The sequence below is a fragment of the Crocodylus porosus genome, unplaced genomic scaffold (assembly GCF_001723895.1).
Source record: "Crocodylus porosus isolate Cpor-Errol unplaced genomic scaffold, CroPor_comp1, whole genome shotgun sequence".
Classification (NCBI taxonomy): domain Eukaryota; kingdom Metazoa; phylum Chordata; order Crocodylia; family Crocodylidae; genus Crocodylus; species Crocodylus porosus.
In genome coordinates, this window is record NW_017728912.1 from 29,104,771 (window position 1) to 29,124,268 (window position 19,498).

Genomic DNA, 19,498 nt, shown 5'->3' on the forward strand with positions numbered 1-19,498 from the left:
CCTGTGGCCAGGACCAGGTCCAACAAAGCATTTCCCCTTCAATTTCATATTGAAGGCTCATGTTCATCTTGTGGTCAATCATGATTCCCAAGTCTGTTACGCCCGTAGTGCTAGCCAGGCATAGCACTGCTAAGCCTATAAGCATTCTGTGGGTTTTTGTTCCCAAGGTGGAGAACGTTGCATTTTTCAGTGTTAAACACCATCAGGTTCTCATTTGCCCATTTCCTGAGCCTGTCAAGGTCAGCCTGGATCACCCTCCTATCCTCAGGTGTTGATGCTTTACCCCAGAGTTTGGCGGCATCGGCGAACTTGGCTAGTCTGCTTCTGATACCAATGTCCACATCATTAATAAAGATGTTGAATACTGCTGGCCCAAGGACAGAGCCTTGAGAGAACCCACTGGTCACAGGGCACCATAACAATTGACTTCCGTTAACCACCACCCTCTGGGTTCTACCATGGAGCCAATTCCCCAGCCAGCAGATTGCAGTGAAGCCAAGGTCACAGTTGGCCAGTTTTGCCAAGAGGTGATCATGGGATACCAAATCAAAGGCTTTTTAAAGTCAGGATATACAATAATCTCCTCTCCTTTGTCCAGTTGATAGGTCACCTGGTCGTAAAAGAAAAAAAGATTGGTCAAGCAAGACGTACCAAACAAACCCATGCTGGCTATTTTTCAGGATGCTGCCATAGGCCAGTTTGTCAAGAATGGTCTCTTTGATAATCTTTTCTGAGACCTTCCCCAGAACAGAGATCAGGATCATGAGCACATAGTTTGCTAAATCCACTTTCCTCCCTTTCTTGAACACAGGCATCACATTGGCCTTTTTCCAGTCTTCGGGCACTTCACTAGAGCACCAAGAGTTCTTGAAGATCCGTGCCAGTAGCTGAGCTATGATGCTTGCCAGCTCCTTGAGTACCCTTGGGTGTAAGCTGTCAGGGACAGCAGACTTGAAAGTGTCCAGCCTCTCAAGGTGTTCCTTCAGAAGGTCAGCATTGATGGAGGGTAAGGAATCATCCTCACCCATGTGTTCCTGTCCTTTAATGGACAGGGGCACCCCTTGGGACTGGTGAAAAACTGATGCAAAGTACCCATTTAGCAAGTTGGCTTTTTCCTGGGCATTGGATGTCTGTTCTCCCGTCTGGTTTAGCAGGGGGTTGGATGTTGCCCTTGCTTTTCCTCCAGCTCCCCACATATCTAAAAAAGGACTTTTTATTGTTCTTGATACTTGTAGCTAGTTGGAGTTCCGTCGCAGCCTTGGCTTTCCTGGTTTGCTCCCTGCAGGTCTGGAATAGTGCAAAATATTCCTCCTTGGAGGTGGATCCTATCCTCCATCCTTTGTAGGTCTTTCTTTTTAGATGAAGGAGGTCTTTCTTTTTAGACGAAGGAGGTCCACTAGTTCCCTGCAGAGCCAAGGCAGCTGCTGTGCTCTTTTGCTGCCTTTCCTCTGAGATGGAATAGACTTAGCTTCTGCATCCAGGATCACTCCCTTGAGGAGCAACCACTCAGCCTCAACTCCCCTCACCTTTGAGTCGTGGTCCCTTAGGGCCTCACCTACAAGCCTCCTGAGCTTGTCAAAGTCAACTTTCCTGAAGTCGAGGACTTCTGTATTGCTGACTGACTTGCCAGCTTTACAGCTGGTGGGGAAAGTGATCAGCTCATGGTCATTGTCATCCAGCTTCCTTTCAATCATTAGGTTGCTGATTTGGTCACTCCCCATAGCCAGTATCAGGTCAAGCAGTGCTTTACTTCTCAGCCCGTTGACTTCTTGCATCAGTAGAGCTCATCTGCACATGAGAGAAAGCTTTGCAATTGCTCTGATTTAGCTGAGTGCTCTTCCCATGAGATATCAGGATAGTTGAAGTCTCCCATGAGAACCATGGACCAGAAGCACACAGCTTCAGTCAATTCCCTGGTGAACTCCTGGTTAAGCTCTTGATCCTGGGTAGGAGGTCTGTAATAGACTCCCACCATTGTGTCCCCTGTGCCATGTTCCCCATGGATTTTAACCCAGAGGGTCTAAGGTCATTCACCCTGGGTGCCAATGTCAGCTTGCAGGGACACTTAGCTTTCCTTGACATAGAGAGCTACACCCCCACCCCTTTTGTCCACTCAATCTCTCCTGTACGGGGTATAGCTGTCTATACCTGTGGTCCAGTCATGGGTGGAGTCCCACCACATCTCGATTATCCCTATGGCGTCTTAATTATTTGTGTTAAGCAGGAAGACAAGCTCCTCCTGTTTATTCCCGAAGGTCCTGGCATTCATGTACCGGCAGGCAAGTGTCCCTTTAGGGGCCCTTGCCTTGCCCACAGCTTGTTCCAGGGCTGGGGCAGGGGTGGGCTCCCATAAGTGCCTTGACCTGCTGGCTTTGCAAGGGTTCCTCAGTGGGCCAGCAGTAGCGGTAGTCCCCCCATTCCCCAGCAGGCTTAATTTAAAGTCTGGTGGAGCAGGTCAGCCAGTCTGGCTGCAAAGAGCCTCCACCCCAGCAGAGAGAGGTAGAGGCCATCCCTTCCCAGCAGCTCACTGCCTCTCTCGCCAAAGAGCAGACTGTGGTCATGAAAGCCAAAGCCTTCCTGATGATACCAGCATTGCAGTCTTTGGTTTATTATCTCAATCCTCCTCTCCTTTCTCAGCCCATAGCCCAAGACTGGGAGGATCGAAAAAAACACCACCTGCATCCCCAAACCCTCTAGCCCCACTCCCAAATCCTTGTAGCGCTTCAGGACCTGGCTGGGATTGCTCCGAGTCATGTCATTTCTGCCCACATGAATAAGGAGCATAGGGTAGTGGTCAGTGGGCTGGAGGAGTTCAGGGATCTTCTCCACAGTGTCTCGGATATGGGCTCCCAGGAAGCAGCAGACTTCCCAGGCTAAGGGATCAGGGCGGCAGATTGCCTCCTCAGTTCCCCTCAACATGGAGTCTTCCCATGACAAACACTTTGTGTTTTCTTAGGGAGAGCGGGGGCGGTAGCTATAGTTGAGCCTTTGCTGTCTACCACAGCTGGCTGCTTAGCAGGCTGTACTGCAGCTCCAAGAGGTTCGTACCTGTTGCAAAGCTCCAGTGGGGTGGGGACCTTGGTGTAGTGCGCCTTGAGGCCCTTGGCCACCTTGACCCAAACTCTTTGCTGGACAGCATGGGAGGTCCCCAAGATGGCAGGGGATGCTTAAATAGTCTCTGGTATGAGCGCCATAAAAGTGCCACAAGCAGAGGTGCAAACCCCTATAAAGTTTTGTAACTTCCCCACACCATTTTTTCTTTTTCTTTTTTGCCTATTTGCATTTTTAATTCAAACCTCTATTCCCTTTTATTTTAAGAACTAGCTCCCTATTTTCTCTAGTGCAACAACATTTTTATTTTTTTATTTTTTTTCTATTTCTCTCTTGCTTTTCATATAAGCCCCTCACTTTTCATACTTCCAAATTTTTACTTTTGCCATGTCTTGTAACTTCCAGAAACTCAAAACAATCAAAACACACCTTTTTCTAGGTAGTCTTTTCCCCCCCAGCTTCCTTTACCATCCCCTACAAGGTACAGCCAACCGTTCCTTCCTCCCAGTCTACCCCCACCTTGAAAACAAAATTAAATCCCATTTAAATGAATCATAGGTGAACCAAAACCTGTTGGCATTCAATGTAGAGAAGTGCAGGGTACTCCACCTTGGGAGGAAAACCCAGCATCGTACTTATAGGTTCAGCAGGGCTACGCTCAGTAGCACCATGACCAAAAGAGACTTAGGGGGTCTTGACTGACCACAAAATGAATGTGAGCCACTAATGTGATGCTGTAGCTGGCAAAGCAAACCAAACCCTGGTATGGCTCAATTGATGCATCTCAAGGAAAACCAGGGACATCATCCTCCCACTTTACTCAGCCTTAGTGAGGCTGCAGCTGAAGTACTGCATCCAGTTTCAGGCCCCCCCCCACTCCAGAAGGGGCGTGAATAAGCTTGAGAAAGTCCAACGGAGAGCCACCCGCATGATCAAAGGCCAAGAGAGCAAGCCTTATGAGGAGAGACTGAGGGACATGGGATTCTTCAGCCTGGGGAAGAGAAGGCTCAGGGGTGACTTGGTGGCACCCTATAAGTGTATAAGGGAGGTACACCAGGATCCTATAAGTATATAAGGGAGGTGCACCAGAACCTGGAAGAACAGTTGTTTGCCAGAGCTCTCCAAGGGATAACAAGGTCCAACGGCCACAAACTCCTGGAAGGCTGGTTTAGACTGAACATAAGGAAAAAAATCTTTACAGTCTGAGTGTCTAGGTCATGGACAGACTCCCCCCAGAGGTGGTGCAAGCACCTACTCTGGACACATTCAAAAAACATTTGCATGCTTATCTTCCTGGGATCATTTGACCCCAGGAGACTTCCTGCCTATGGCAGGGGGGCTGGACTTGATCTCGTGAGGTCCTTTCCAGCCCTTAATGTCTATGAAATCTATGAAATCATCCAGAGCTAAAAGTTGCAGCCATACAATGGACATCTGCCATCCTTTGGTTTCATACGGAGAACTGAGATTTTGCAGAGGTTTGAGGAGGGAGAGCACTCCAGATAGTTAATGGCAGAGTTCTTCCCCAAGAACAAAGACTGGGAAGAAGGGCCTTGATAGCTTTCCTCACACATCTCCTCCTGCAGCTTCATTCCGTTGGCTTCTCAAAGACAATGGAGGCATGCCCTAGACTGCTCTTTAGCATGCAGGGTGGCTGCTGCCTTATGTGGTTGGAAAACAAGGAAAAGTACTTAAGTCTTTTTCTAACACAGATTTTTGACTGAAGAGAGCAGATGGGAATCCTCTGACCACCTTTCTGCTACTTTGGTAAGTCTAAGCATCATTAAATCACTAATCTGGCCTTCCAAAAAACAAATAACCAGTTTAAAAAAAACACAAGAGGCTTTAAAAAAAAACAGAAAAAAAGAGGGAAATATAGGGTCATTTATGCTTTCTGGTTTGAGCATTTAATATAACATTTTCAAAGCTTTTTAAGCAGCATTTAGGTTAGAAACTACATTGTGTAGTTGGTTGGTATGCAAGTAGAAATTAAATTTCTCACTGGGTGTGTCTACATGCTCATTAATGTACTGTAATTACAGTGCATTAAATTGAGTATCATTAATGACAGGTACTAACTCAATGCACTGTAATAGGTGCTACTGTACATTAGCGCAGATGAATGCTTTTTTATAGTGATGTTAATGCGCATTAGACTAAATCTACTGCACAAAGCACATTACCACAGATTTTGCCTGTTGCGCTAATGCGCAGTAGAATTAGCCTTTTGCACATTAAGTGTCTTGTATAGATGTGCCCACTTAATCCCAACCCCCGATACTATAGGACTCAAAATCATGGGACCTGGGCAGCTTAGCTTCTCAGTGAAATGCTAACACATTTTTTTGCATTAACCTCCTGAGCCCCAAAGTTTTCAACAGTGAAGCTGTCCACCTCCTATTTAATTGGTGCGAGAGGGAGCTATTGCCACAAGCAGTGTGCACGGGCCCAAACAAGCCTATAAAAACCAAGACTGCTTGAAATTCCTTCTGAAGAGCCTATAGCATGTCAAATAAAGCCATATACAGAGCAGTATCTTGAAGTATAATGTAACCTGAATGAATTAGGAACCTAATAATTAGGCAAAACACAATTATGCAAAATTATCAAAGGACAACTAGTATCTGAAGTGCACAAGATGTTATAACAACTGTAGTATCCACATAATCTGTCAGAGGCAATGCAAATAAATGAAGGTTTTTCTTATTAACACTGAAATAATCTTAAAACTTATTACAAATCACTCTGGCTTAAGACTCCGGGCTGAGAAAGGTGGTCGGTGGCACATGCACTGCTTATAGGAAAGAGGAATCTAGCCAAGATTCTAGACACGGAGAGATTCAAACAGTTGGCATATTCTGAAAAAGCCATTACTGCTGAATAAAATGAAAAAAATAAAAGACTGAAGAGCCCTGGAGAGCCAAAGTGAGAAAGCGGGAGCAACACAGATCTCTTATAATTATATTTAATTTTGTATTTAAAGACAGTGTTTTTTAAAAATATCAGATTAAATGCAGATCACACTGCAAATCAAAGCAGAACTTGTTAGGAAAAAAAGTGGAGCCAATTATAAGAAATGAATATCACCTGCCCAGAACAAATAGTACATCATCATGCTACAGGGTTAATATATCCAAAAAAATAGAAAAGAAAAGAAAAGAAAATACCCCAATTTAAAAATGCACTGTTCATAATAGGTGACAATTTCGGGTTGTAGCTATTAGTTGCTATTTTTGCACAACCAAAATAATCTGCAACAGAAAAGTATTATATCAGAATTTTTCAGTCCCACCCAGATTTAAAAAAAAAAAAAAAAAAATTATATAAAATTACACACATGCCAGAAGCTGAGGCTGAACTTGCAACCCTAATAGCTAGGACCCAAGGGCAAGCCCCAGAATTTGGGCAAAGATGAACACAGATGTAAGTTACTGGGGCTATAAAATGGATCTGCTGTACTAGGTATGAGCACACAATCACCAACCATGATTCACTGTTTGTAATCAAATAGTTAGTTTACACTAAATAAGTTCCACGCTGAATCACCAAATGATGAAGCAGCGTAGGGCACAGAATATAACTCAGGTTTAAATGAGTGTTGTACAAACCTAATGCACAGGACACAAAGCTTGTTGTTTTAAAGCACTAGATTTTACTGAATGCTGAACATCAACTGAAAGTACCCGCAAGTTCAGTTCAACACAGATAGCAGGATGGCTCAGATGGCATCATCCCTGCCTTTGGGCCAAGCACTGATTGCTATTTCATGCTGAGATTTGATCAACCTCATAGTCACTAGATACCATGGCACAGCATTACAATATGTACCGTTCCAGCTCCAATTCTTCATGGGAGTTAAGCCAAGGTGATGTTGCTCTTAAAGTTCCCATGAATATTTTCTGTTGAAAAAAACAGAGTATTGCTGCCAGTATTGCACTTCTCGATAAAACAGGTCTGAAGGCCTAAAGCTAAGTGTAAGGTACACTTGATCCCAAGCTTGATCTAAGAAAGAAAGCATAGTTTCATTATTGTGGCTTTTATTTCATTCAGAGTTGGAGATTATTATTTTATATCATATGAGACAAGGGGGAAAAAAGGACATAGGACAAGCAGCACAACTCTGACATCCAAAACATGAGCTGGTTAAAGCTCAGTTCTTTACATAAATTTCCAGTCCGACTTTCTCTACATTAAGGGTTTTGAACTTGTTTTAAACAAGTGTACATACCACTTCTCTCTCAAAGTTCCAACTCAGATACCCCTTTATATTTTTTCCTTGTTTTTAAGGCAGGGCAGCGCAAATCAAGGCCCCAGCAGTGAGGGAAGGAGTAGGGCTACGCCTGGGGCTACACAGCCTGGGCAGAGCATGGGCTGGAGCCACAAGCAACTTGTCTGTGGAGGCAGTGGCAGTTCCCACCAGTGCATGCACCCCAGGAGGGTATGGGAGTGTACGCCACCTAATTGGCCTGCAGGACAAGGGTGGGCTGGCCCAGTTGTAGGGGAGGAAGTGGGGCTAGAGCAGGGGTTACCCTGCACCAGGGTGGGGCGCAGGACTGAGCTGCGTGGGGTGGTGCCCCTGGCTAAGCATACCCCTGGGAGGGCACAGGAGTGCGTGCCCCTGGATCTGCACAAGGGAGGGTGGGCTGGAGCCAGCACAAGGCTGTTCCCGGTGGGGGCTGCGCTGCGCTGCGCTGCACTTGGGGTGGGCAGCAGTGGTGCTAGGAGGGGCCTATGGTGGTGCTACAGCAAATTCTGGAGTGGCTACAGCCCCGCCATAGTCTCCTTCCAGCACTGCTGTCACCCGCCCTGAGCACAACCCGGCCCAGCCCCCACCATGGAGAGCCCAGTGCAGCCCCAGCAGCACCCAACCCTTCCCTTTGCAGATCCAGGGCACATCCCCCTCATGCCCTCCCGGGGCGTGCACAATGCCAAGAGCTGCCACCCCTTGCCCCCAGGAAGACCCGCAGCTCCATCCTGCACTCCACCCTGTATCCTGCCTCTGCCCCCAGGAGGCCAGGGGGCATGTGTCCCTAGATCTGTGTGCAGGGCAGGGTGGGGCAGGCAGCAGCTGCGAACTGGGGCCGGCACTGGCCGCTGGTTGACAACCACTGCTCTACATCGTAGTAGCAGGCATTTTGCTCATCAGCTCTAGCAAGGTGGTTTGATCTTCACAGCATAAATCCTTCAGTTCTTTTCCCTGTACAGGCTAAAACAAAGGCACATTGGGTAGGCAGTGTCAGGCTTTCCAGGAAGGTACTCAGCAGACTGTACTGGCCAAGGGAACTGTACACTCATCACAGTCCCACTGGCCAAACACACCAACTTGAGAATTGAAAGTAAGTCACTACACAAGAAAAAAGCCAATAAGAGGTGAAGGGCTCCAATTAAGGAGTGTTGTCTTGCTGTCAGAGAGGGACAAATGTTGTAGAAAGCTACAGCAACATTGTGTTTGGCACTAAGAGCATCTACATTCTTGTTTGCAATGTTGTTTTGACAAATTGCACCCAAATGCCCAAGCAACCGGGTGTTTCTATCAGGTTCTGTAATCTTGTTTTTCTGATGGACTGCATCTGATCCTGCACCGCATCTATCTGAATACAAAACCCAATCCTTTATGTAAAGATGAGAAGAGGCCCACGCTCACACCAGTACATTTATGCTCCACACAATGGCTCAAAACTGGGCAATTGAATATTTACTTACCCTGGATGTGAGCAGTTTATCTAGGTAAACTTAGTGATTTAAAAGAGAATTTTGTGTCTGTTCTTTACTTGGATGATCCAAAGATATTTTCACATTCAAAAAGGGTATCTTGGGAATCAGACAAAAGATTGATGTACTTCTCAGAAAGTGAGCAAGGCAAAAACTCACTATTACCTAAGTTTTAATAATTACCTTTCCTGATCACAGTTTATACCATTGCCAAGTTTCTCAGTTTAGCAAACTATTTACCACTTGATGCTCTGAAGACTTCCTGGTATATAATTAAGACCAGAGAAATTCTGCAGTCAGCAGTAGGATGAATATGATATAGTGCTATGTAATGTCTAACCCATAGGTTATGCAGGTGGTGCATATATAATCTTCATTCCTTCCTGCACCCATCCCTTCTAAACAGACTATTAATAGGTGGGGAATTTAGAGCACTGCCTTTATAAGAATATTATTTATACACCATTTTGCATGTTTGTTTGCATTACATTTTTGTAATTAAGTCTGTGGGACATTTCTTTTGTCATTGTGTTGAAAAATATTATACAAGGGAAGCTAAATACATTTCTGGGTTGGTCTGTGCATTTTGTGGCCTGTTAAAAGGTCGATTACAAATTAGTTTTAGCAAATGGGGTAAGGCAGATAGCTATAAGCAATTTAATTAGTGTACTGACATAGTATCAGCCTTCTTCTGAAGCTCTATTCTGCCTAAGACTAGAATAACTACATAATTACAGAAGGTGAAATGTTGGCTACATTGAATGGTAAGGCTCCTACTGACTTCCATGAGGTAAGAATTTCATACAAAGTCTGACCAGCAAAATATAAAAGATTCCTGGTAGTTGTGAACATGTTTATCATTTCAGATCATAGGTACCATTTACCATATTCTGCATACCAATTTATAAAAGAACTCCCAATTATGAATTAATACACTGTGGAAAGATACCAGCAAAAGGTCACTTATATACTGTGCAATTAATTATACTGAAAAGAATGAGAACCACAATACTTTATTAATAGTTATTGAAGCCAGTTAGGTTGACTCAACTGTGTTTATTTAAAGTTGAGCACTAGCTTCTGATTAAAAAAATCTTATATGATGATAGACCTGAAATGTCAGCCATCACCCCACACTTAATCCACGGATTTAGAGAAAAGAATATTAATAAGGACTGAGAAAATTTACTCATCTGCACCTGAAGAAAGCAACAAGAGCATGGCCCAACTATCTAAAGGTATGACCACACTGCAAGATGGAGGCGCAATCTGGGAATACTCAGGATCACTCTAACCTGGCCAGCCAGGGCAATAATGCCTGTAAAGGTGCACCAGCGCAAGCTTTATCCAGGGATTTACAGACCCACTGAAGATCCTGGGTACAGAGTCATGTTAGCCTACCCTCACGTCCAGGCCACTGTGACTTCATATTTAAATTAGAGCTAATTTGGGTGATGTCTGTAGGCATTTCCCTTGCACTAATAGACTGGAGCACAGATATAACCCAAGTCACAGAAAAATCCTGCCAGGCGACCTGCAGCGCTCTACACATGGCCCATCTGCATGTAACAGAACATCCAGATCCACCTGAACCTGCCTTTTGTCTCTAGCTGGAATTAGCTTCCCACATTTTTATTCTTTGTCAGTATCTTCCATTTATTGGAAGCTGACTGACCTTGGTGACAGCCTACTTCCTTGTTCAAAAGCTAACTGCCTCCAACACATTTAGCAATTTATCATCATATCCCCTAAACAGTTCACAACCCATAGCTTTACATGCAAAGCTGCATTTCGCTCGAGAAGCAAAATATAATTCCAGACAAAATGTCTGGAAGAGTGAAACAGCCACTACAATAATATCTCTTCTGTTGTTGTGTTTGGTCATAGGGAAAAAAATAAAGAGGGTAAAAGACAACACCATAAACTTGTTGTGCCATCCAAAAATCACATGGCTGCCTGGAGTGCATTCTTTGCACATGCAAAACAGCCCTGGGCTTACTGGGTGATTAATGCTGCTAAGCAAAACTCTTGAAAGATCACATGTCAGATTCCAACCCTGCCCCAAACAAAACAAAGCAAAACAAAACAAAACAAAACAACAACAAAAAACATCAGACTTTTCAAAGTTAAAACTTTAGGGTTATTTCCAGCTGTGTTTTGGTGTCTCGGGGTATACTGTGTCATGTAGATGTATCCAAGCTAGCTTGCCCATCACCTACGTGCAGCAGTCTGAAGTTCAGCATGAGCTAAGTTAGCCTGCCAAGAAGTACTGCTGTAGAGGCAACCATGTGGTCCATACAGTTCTCACTTGCAAGCTCTTTTCCACAGGTGTGAGAGCTAGAAAATTGCTTCAAAGATAGTGGAGGTTCCCTTGTAATCCTAGGAAGGCTAGGCCATTAGGAGAGTAACAAAACATGACAAATTCTAGAAAAAAAATGGGAAAATTAGTAACATTGGGACTTCCACCTGGGTAAGAAGTACAAGATGACATCTTTGCTTTGCAACTTATGCCCTCATCCTTTCAAACTCTATCCCAGAGCTACTCAGGATTAAGAACAAAGCTATAGGTTAAAAGAGATTATGTACTGTTTCTTTGAGGAATTTTTTTTTTTAACATGCATCTGTGCAGAGCCTTGAGTACTGGGGCTCTGATCTGGATTGGGCTCTCTGAGACTTGTTCAATGCATATACGCCATCAAAAATAATAATGCAAGTAAAAGATGTAGTTACGGCACAACCATACATGGAAATATTTTAAGTAAATAATGCCACTGCACATTAGAGAAAGTGTGGAATCTCCATCCTTGGAAATTTTCAAGAGCAGGTTAGACAGACACTTGACAATAGGAAGCAATGATCCTGCCTTGGGCAGGGGGCTGGACTAAATGACCTCATCTGGTCCCTTTCAACTTGACTTTCTTATGATCTTACTCTCTCTAAGGGCAAGTATTGCCTTTCATAAAACTGCTATGTTGACTATCAATGGAAAAAGAGGGAAGCTCCTGTTTAATTGTTATTGCTACTACATGGGCTCCTAGAGTTTTGTATGAGCACTTGTGTTGAATTTTGTGTAAATCTTGAATACATCAACCCCCATATATTCCCCAATATACAGCATTTTACCACTTTCATGAAAACTTAGATCAAATGGAGCCCAATTCTCAGTTGTCTTGGTACCATGCCTAGTTGAAGCACCAGTACAAATCATGGATAAGGTGCTACCACTTTGGAATGGCAACATCATTGTATGTGGCCACTCACATAAGTGAGCATGTAAAGCACAAGATAAGAGCCAGTCCCCATGCTACATGAATACAGCTTCTGGAGGGAGCCCAAGAACACCAAAGCCTACAGTTTAAGTAGAGAAAATGGCTTAAGCACATGCCTGCAAATCCCTGAGCATGCCATTACCATGCTCAGGTTCTTCAACCCCAAGAGTGCTTGCACATAAACCAGGCATAAGTGGGCAGGGTTTCTCATGGCACCTCTCCCCAGTCTAACTCCAGAAGGAGTCCATCTGGAGACAATGCTTTTATCAGTCAAATCTGGCCAGTTGTCATTAGCCACAAATATGCAGTCTCATAGTAATGTGCCTTTTGGGACCAATTCAAAGCTATGGAAGGTGAGGAAAATTTTCCTATTAGGTTCAGCAGATTGTGAATCAGACCCTCTGAACTTACATTACTTATAGAAAATAGAAAGAAACTGGTGTTTGCATTTTTTAAGAATAATAGTTTAACAGTATGTGTGCAATAAATTTAGCAATAGAGTTTTACCTGCAAATATGAGGGATCTATGTGGATGTATGAAATTTGCACAGTCTCCGGTGAATGATTCATGAAAAGTAGAGTCTCCAGTGATAGATTATACCATTTACCTTTGAAAGCATTATTGCACAACTGCTGCTTTCAACAAACTATATTTAACTGCCTAATTATACATTTACCAAACATACCAGGGGAGCTGACTGGACCCCTCCTCTAGAAAAAGGGAGTGGGATGGGTTGATCAGGGAAAAACTGATGCAATAACCAAGAGAATCTGGTTATTGCAGTGCAGCATGCCATTGCCTCTGCATGAAAATGTATGTGCCAGAAGGAGAAGGGAATGTGATAAGCACTGTAGGAACAGCCTCAAGCCTAGAGCTCATCTGTATGACAAGCAGCAACATACAGAACATCACTAGGGCAGGGCCACCCACTTATTTTTTTGTGGACATAACATCACATATGGTTCTCCAGCCAGCCTCTGCCATCTTTGTGCCAGCTCCCCTTCATTCTACTCTCTGGCATGCTTAGGGAGCTGGTTGCAAGGGAGGAGATCAGTTGGGGCATTAGATGTTCAGCAGCATCATATCACTTAGGCCCTGGAACCCTGCATAAAAACATACAAGTCTGATCAATACATGGTGCAACATACCCTCTGGCTGGACTTTGCACAAGTCCAGGGATCACAAGGCCTCATGATTTATTCTATACACAGTTTTAAAACAGCTATTTGTTCACAAAAACAACAGGAAGTTTCATATACGAGTGGGGTAGGCTTTTTTTAAGTTATACCAGATGAATGGATTAAAACTAAAATCAAAACAAAGGCACAACACAACTAAATTATGCTCCATCTACTCTGGGTAGTTGTATTGTCTCCAGCCTAATTTTCACAACCCTCACAGTGTTTAATGGATTCATCTTCCTACCTCCCTTCTCAAATGCAGACAGGATAGTACCTCAGATGTACAGATGGAGTCACAGAGAAGTTAAAGTCCAATTCTACAAAAGCTTCTAACTCCCCCTCACTCTGCACTACCCTGAAATGATGTGACAGAAGTGCACAAGGCAGCACAGCCCCATATCCTGCACAGCATAAGGGCAACCTTGCCAATCTGCTCTGGATAACACCCTCTGCTCCCTTTCCACAGGTGCGAGGCAAATGAGAACCAGATCCCTGCTTAAGAAAACAAATAAAAAGTTATTTAAAACAACCTAAATGGTGGGTTTTCTGGCAATTCCATTGCAGTGCCTCCAACATTTACTAAACTAAAATTACTGGCTTTGTCTCAAGCAGTCCTTTAAAAGGCCACCAGCTTAAGTGAATAAAACTAGAACTTGCAACTGTCTATTATCCACAGAGAGGTACTTGTCATTAGATAGAATAAAGGCAAAGTTAGCAACTAGCTACAACTGTTTATAGAGAGCTAACTTCCACCGTTTGCTGTCTTCTGTTTGACTCCATGCTGTTATGCACACTCATGCAGGTCCTCACTCCCTGCCTCTCATCATTTGTTTTTTTTTCCCTCCCCCAAAAAATTCTGTAGCCTTTTACCTACCATTTATGGGGTTGTTGTTGTACAATGAAAGCCAAGCAATTAACCTGGACCAAATGTGCTCTAATTGGTTATAAATAAAGAAACACCAGCCTGCTTGTGAGCACAATAGCTATGCTGTCCATTCATAATTTAACATGTGCCACTTCAGTCCAAGCAACACCTTGGTATTCAGCTACTTACCATTCACTAGCACACCCATTTCCTGACCTCCTTTATTTTAGGCACTGAATGGCCATTGTTCGCATGTCTGCAGCTGGAAGCAGCACAGTATCCCAAGGTAGTACTCCCATTACATTTCCTGACGACTTTTATTAGATGACCAGTGGCACACCACATGCTCTTTCTGGTGCCCTTATCTCTGAAACAGATTTGCTGCTGCCCAGCCACTGAATACAAAACATTTACTCCTCATATTTAAAACAAGCTTTTTGTGAGAAGAGATCAGGGTTTTATTATTCATTACCACTGAAGCGTTCATAGGACACCTGACACATGGATGCCTTTCAAATGGTTTAAAATTCAGGCTCTCCCCACTCCCCAGTAAAGAAAAGGATACTAACTCAAGCAACAATTACCAAGGTGTTCTGCCAGCAACCCCAATTCTGGCTTCAAGCCCCACTTCTGCAACTGCATTTGCATGGGGCCCCAGCTCCTGGGGTTGAGACTCCATTTGGGGTTTTAACACCGAGCCTGAGAACCACAGCACTAGCAGTTTACACCTAAGCCTACAGGCACATGGATAAGCCTTTCATTACTACACACGAACAACCTCATTCTGCATTGCTGTGAACTGACCGATTGTTGGTTCCTGCTGATAAACCTCTGGAAGCACCTTACCAACAAAGAAACAAATGGGCAAAGCCTGCCTTCCCCTGAGCAGTAGGTAGAAGACACGAGGTGGCAGCCTACTGTTTCCCAGCCATTTAAGTGGTTATTTCTTGGTCTACAGGGCATTTTTGGTGCTTACGCACCCAGAGAGATTCTATTCCTGGACATGTGGCTTTCCATGCATGGATACTATGGATGACTAGACAGCTGCGCAGACAGAGCATGTGCAGAAGGGGCCAGGGCACATACATGCACCCCTTGTATCCAAAGATGTCCAGAACCGTGGAACTGAGCAAAAGCCATGACTACCAGATTTAGACTCAAGAAGTGGTAGGGGAAAGTTGAAGCTACATATTTTCCCTCCAATAACAGAGGAGCTAAGCCACTCACCTCGAAAGACAGAGGACCTAGTTCCCAAGCTGTCCTCACTCAGTTGGTGTTTGAATCAGGACCTCTTTTTCTTCCAGCCATTATCCAGTCCCATCTTCTAGTGAAGCTGAGCCACTAGTATAGTCACTAAGAAAAATGAAAGGATGATACTGTAGGGAGGAAACTTTGATCTCATTAGTAGCAAGGACCCCAACTAGAACCCAGGCCTTGCTCCTACAGCCAAACACCCTTTGACTTCCCTCCTTTCTCCTTCCCTATATCTCCCTTTCATGGTTGCCCAAGGGGCCAGCTCCAAAAAATGCTGGAGAAGGGACTGGATAATAGCTGATATATAATATGATAGTAAAGAGTGCTGTGTTGAGAGGTCACGAAGATCAGGTTCAAATCACCTCTGGAGTCCTCTGGGTCCTCCGGCTTCCCAGGTGAGTGCACTAGACATTCAGCAAGTCAGCAGGGAGCTGGGGGAAGTGGTAGAGGGAAAGGAAGAAAGAAGACAGAAGGTCTTATTTGCTTGCCAGTGTGCACGTCTAGCCTGCATGCCTCTGTAGCCATCCACATGTGCAGGGCTACAAGTCCAGGAATAGAATTGCTGCGGGCATTTAAATGCCAGAAATGTCACATAGATGACGAAATCTAGGCTCTTAAATGACCAAGAAAAAAACAGAATTCCACTCATGGTTCCCTAACCTCATAAGCGTCCTAAGGGGCATAGGATTTTTCCATGTGTATAGCTGCATGGAGAGGCAGCTCTGCTATCACAGCCTTTTCCTTCATAGCAACACAGCTTTGGGAGGATCTGTGCTCCCTCTGATGTGCCCCCACCCAAGCCAGCATTGTACTAGACTCATGGACAAAGAGGAGAAGGTAAAGAGCACAAGAGAACATTCACATAAGTTACTGCTATTATCTCCAGCCCCTTTGCCTGTCCAGTTATCCATCAGTCTCCTCAGGGAAACCTCTATTATACCAACCCTCCCTCCACCGAAAAAACAAACTCGGAGCACCAGCAGGCATTGGGGGAGTCCCTGTTCCCCCGAGCACTACCAGGAGTGACCAGGAATAACGGTCACAAGCTGGCAGAGGGTAGATTTAGGCTAGACATCAGGAGGCGCTACTTCACAGCCAGGGTGGCTAGGGTCTGGAACCAACTTCCAAGAGAAGTGGTGCAGGCTCCTACCCTGGGGGTCTTTAAGAGGAGGTTAGATGAACACCTTGCTGGGGTCGTTTCACCCCAGTACTCTTTCCTGCCATGGCAGGGGGTCGGACTATATGATCTACTCAGGTCCCTTCCAACCCTAGAAACTATAAAACTATGACAAGCAGCTCTACTTTTGCTAAAGTTTCCCTGGGGCTCCAGTGAGGTATCAGTGCAGCCATTTAATCTGGCCTCCTCCATTTTCAGGCAGACTGGCCAAGGCAAAAGTGCAATTATTATGCCCATTTCCTAGCTCTTACTCTAAAGGCTTCCGCCTTGACCTACAAAAGCAGTACAAAAAAAATCTCAGAAAACTAGACAGATGCAAGGTTTCCTGTTTGCTGCCCTCAGCAACTGCATCACCAGAGCACAAATGGCCCCTGAGAAGGCACCAGTGGGCAAAGCAACCAGCAAATGCCTGGGATTGCCTACATGCAGCTTCAGGCAATGACTACAAAGCACAGGTAGAGGCCTCTAAATTTGCTAGTAGGGCCAGAATTCTGCCATGCAAACCTATCTCGAGCTATCATGAGGTTAGGTAACCAAAAGTTTATACTGTCCCTGCAGGTTTCCCCTATGGCAACTGTCAACTGATGCTTTGTTGTAAACTGTTCGTTCTTAGCTCTGTAGCACCGGAGTTTTCCATGAAAGCCAAGAGTTATTTTTTCACCCTGCTTTGGTATCCAAAGGCATCCTTTTGATTCTCTATGAAAGCAGTCACTGCCTTGCATATACATGTTCCCAAGCCACCCTTTTTGTCACCAAGGGGAAGAACGGTTCTGTGCCAGGACAGGGGGTGGGCGAGGAACAAACCAGCAGACAAATCACAGCTTAGGGGTGACAGGGCCACTCTGCTGCTGTTCCAATCTTGTTCATCTCTGCTCCATTCCTCCCCCTCCCCGCCCCCATTTGGGAGTTGCTATTTTGGAAGGCCATTTATCTTCAGTCAGAGAAAAGGACTTCACAATGCTGAAACAGAAACCGGAGCCTGAAAAAGGTCGCTGCACTACATGCCCAGAAGCTTGCTTCAGTTCACATTTGCTCCTGCTCCATCTGTAGGAGGCAGTTTTAACTTCATAAATAGCAGTTTTCCTTTTAAAAATGTGTAGCAGGCTCACCAAAAATAAGTAAGTAAATATATAAATAAATAAGGACTCACACTTGGACTATGAGAGTTCCTATCCACACCAAGCCTACAGTCCAGGGTTAACCACTTGTATAAGCACCCCATACCCTGGAGATAACTGCAACTCCTGTTGAACCTTTAAAGCAGAGCATGGCACACAAAGACATTTTGCTTGGCACATGCACTTTGGGGAAGGGATCAAGGCTGCGCTGCCACAGAAAGGGTTAGGCCCCTCATAGATCCCCCACAGTCTGCTCCTAGGGTGCCAACATCTTATGACTGGAGGTTACAGGTGTTTTTTGCACTCTGCCCAAAAACGTTGCTGACCCCTGCATTAAAACTCAGGGGCCCTTGTATAAAATGAGAAAGCCATTCTGCCCTCACATTGTCTCAGCCATGTTGCCTTTGGACCCAGTTTTCAAACTTGCCTATCTACAGCTCATCCTCTAAATACTTGCTTACAGTACCTAAATGTAGTCCCAAGTTTCTAGAACTTTGCCTTGAGGAAAAACTTTCACTGGATAAGCTAATGAAGTGACTTAGCAAATTTAAGTGAAAAAGAACAGATGCCAATGTAGACATTCTTATTCTGGTTTAAGGGAAGCTTATTTTGATGGAGCTTAAATCATTTAGGAACTGCTTTAAACTAACCCGAAACAAATCACAACTATACCAAAATAAATACTTACACATTTGCTGGTTTCCATAAATTGCCAGATTTACTCAAATCCCAGATGAGATTTTTCCCACCAATCACCATGGGGATTGCGGGGGGCTGGGAGGGACCATTTACACTCCAGTATTGGTCCAGTGCAAGCAGCAGCTAAGCTCTGGATTTGGCCCCAGGGCCCAGGCCAAAGCTGAGCCACAACCTTCCCCAGGCCAGGGTGTCTTGTGTGGCAGCTGGCAGGGGAAGGTGCTTGTAGCAGGGGAAACCCCATGGTGGAGGGAGCACAGGGGAGACTGTGCAGCCTGCCTCCATACCCCTGCCTTACTTTCAACTCTAGCTCTGACCCAGCCTGGACCTGCTACTGTTTGGCCAGGCTAGGACACTGCTGACTACCCCAGAGCATCACAGAAGGTAAATGGTGGGGGGAGGGGTCCAGGCAGTGGGGAGAGTATGTGGCAGCAGGGGCAGGCACAGGCAAGGGGACCAGCGGGTGGAGGGGCAGGCAGTAGGAGGTCAGGCACAGGCAGTGAGGGGCCAGGCACCAGGGGAGGGCAAGGAGGGGCAAGGGGAACATGGTGGAAGGGCAGACACTTGAGGAGGCAAGTGGCAGGAAGGTCAGGGTTCTGGCCCCTATTCTCTTGCTGCCGCTTTCCCTTCCACAGCAGTGGTTGGGCAGTGTGAATTTAAAAGATAACCCTCCAATAAGTAGACTCTATAAAGTGAAATTATAACAAATTTATAATTTCCCAAGTGTGGAATCTAAGTATTGGGAAGTTGTCCCAAATTTAAAGTCATTTTGGATTCAAGTAAATACGGTACTTCACAAACTCATTTATGTTTAAACCAGTGTGACAGACTTGCACAAGCAAATTTCAAAAGTGAGCCACACATTAATCAGAGAAGGCTTTGGTATAATAATATGAACCTCAAATCATTTTCCCCTTCTTCAAAAGATCACAGGAAGCAGAGATGAAAATGACCAGTACCCACAGAACACATAGATAAAGTCACTATTACCAAAAATAGGGGAAAAAAACTGGAGTAAGGCTATGCTGAACTTGCTGTGAAACTGGCGCTTTTATCCTTCTACCAGTTTTGAACCAATTTTGCTAGGTGCTAATTGTTAACCGAATATTGTGCGTTAATGTTGCTATACAGCAGTGCTGCTCAGGGGTTTGGCCCACAGCCAAGAAGAATGGCA

General features: G+C 44.8%; 1 protein-coding gene across 11 annotated transcripts in view; it reads right to left on the reverse strand.

Annotated features, from left to right (window-relative positions):
• Window positions 1-19,498, reverse strand: part of ADGRL3 (adhesion G protein-coupled receptor L3) — an 864,517-nt gene that overhangs the window by 791,742 nt on the left and 53,277 nt on the right. For 10 of the 11 annotated variants that reach the window (XM_019534224.1, XM_019534217.1, XM_019534218.1 and 7 more), the window contains exon 2: window positions 15,307-15,432. The exons of the other annotated variant lie outside the window; for it this stretch is intronic. The gene's annotated coding sequence lies outside the window, so the exon portion shown is untranslated. The remainder of the gene's footprint in view (window positions 1-15,306; window positions 15,433-19,498) is intronic. 11 annotated transcript variants of the gene reach the window in all.